The sequence below is a fragment of the Gekko japonicus genome, unplaced genomic scaffold (assembly GCF_001447785.1).
Source record: "Gekko japonicus isolate JY-2015 unplaced genomic scaffold, Gekko_japonicus_V1.1 scaffold1626, whole genome shotgun sequence".
Lineage (NCBI taxonomy): Eukaryota > Metazoa > Chordata > Lepidosauria > Squamata > Gekkonidae > Gekko > Gekko japonicus.
In genome coordinates, this window is record NW_015161446.1 from 360,079 (window position 1) to 361,510 (window position 1,432).

Here is a 1,432-nt window from a genome sequence, read left to right on the forward strand (position 1 = left end):
GAGAATATTGTAAGCCTCTTTGGGGCCCCATTGTGGAAAAAATAGGGTATAAAATGGAGGAAATAAATAATCATAGTAACCAGTGCCAACAAATGAGTAGGTCAATTCACACGGCAATGTTTTTGCACTAAAATGAAGCTGTTCTCAGCCATGATAACATAGTGGGAGGAAGTAGTAGAAATAATCACTCTAAGTTGTTGTTAACTCCAGCAGTGTTCCAAGGGGGGGGGGGAATGGATGTAAATAATTCTTCATACTGCCTTTTCTATGTATAGGCATACTGTAGGCTGGCTGTCAAATCAAGTGAGCAAACAAAAATAACTGGTTGTCTTGAATATATTTGTGAAAATTGAAATAAAGACATGAAGCAGCTGTTAAGTATAGCAAAAGGAGTATGTTGTGGCTTAGATCACAATTATGGTTTACATTTGAGCAGCAGGTCTGCCACCCATTCACAGTTAAAAAGTGTTCCTACCGGGATAATTGATGCCAAATTCCTTGCAATTTGCACCTCATTAATGAGATACAAATTAACACCTCATTAATAGGGTTGAAATTAACACCTCATTAATGAGGTAAAATGAATCCTTTTTACCCACCACATGTAGATGCCTGAGTCTCACTTGCAGGCCCCCTTGGATCACAGAGGTGATGCCAGAATGGCTATTTTTACCTAACCTCATGAGGAGTTCTCTGTCACTGAATCTACAGCTGGTGAAAATGGCTTCTGAAGTAATCATAGAGTCTTAGCCCTCCACCATTCCTAGAGTGCTGTAAAAGAAAGGCCTGCAGGACAGGGAGATACTCTGGAGTTCCTGTTTAAAACAAAAGTCTGTTTAAGACAAAAGTAGGTCTTCTATTCCCTCTCTTTGCATTTTTTCAGCATCCAAAATGTGATGGGGTGCTGTCCATTGTACCAACTCATTCTCTCCACAGTCTAGCTCATCATTTAAGATCCTCTTCCAAAATCTGTACCCCTAACCTGCAGAGGTAAGGCAATGAGAGACAGGGCTTTTTCACAAGGGAAATTGCCTTTGGTGTGCCCTTCCCCTTGAGACTCACCTGGCTCCTGCCTTTTTTAAGCACCAGGCCAGAATATATCCTTTTATCCAGATTTCAGTCGAGGGTTTCCATCATTTTAACATTTCTGGTATGTTTAGGACTATTTAATAAATATCATTTTAGACTTCTGAATGTTGTTCTATGCTTATTTCCCCAGCTTGTTTCTAATGTGGACAATTCTTCTGATGCTGCTTTTATGATTTTATTGAAATGTGAAGTGCCTCAAGCAGATCTCTGGAGAGGAAACACAGCAATTCTGTTTCAAAAAGAACTGGAGCTTCCCAATGGCACCTGGCAGGCTACTGTTGAAAGCAGAATTAGTTATTCCAGTGAATTTTGCCAGCCCACCACTTCAACTTGAAAATCCCCA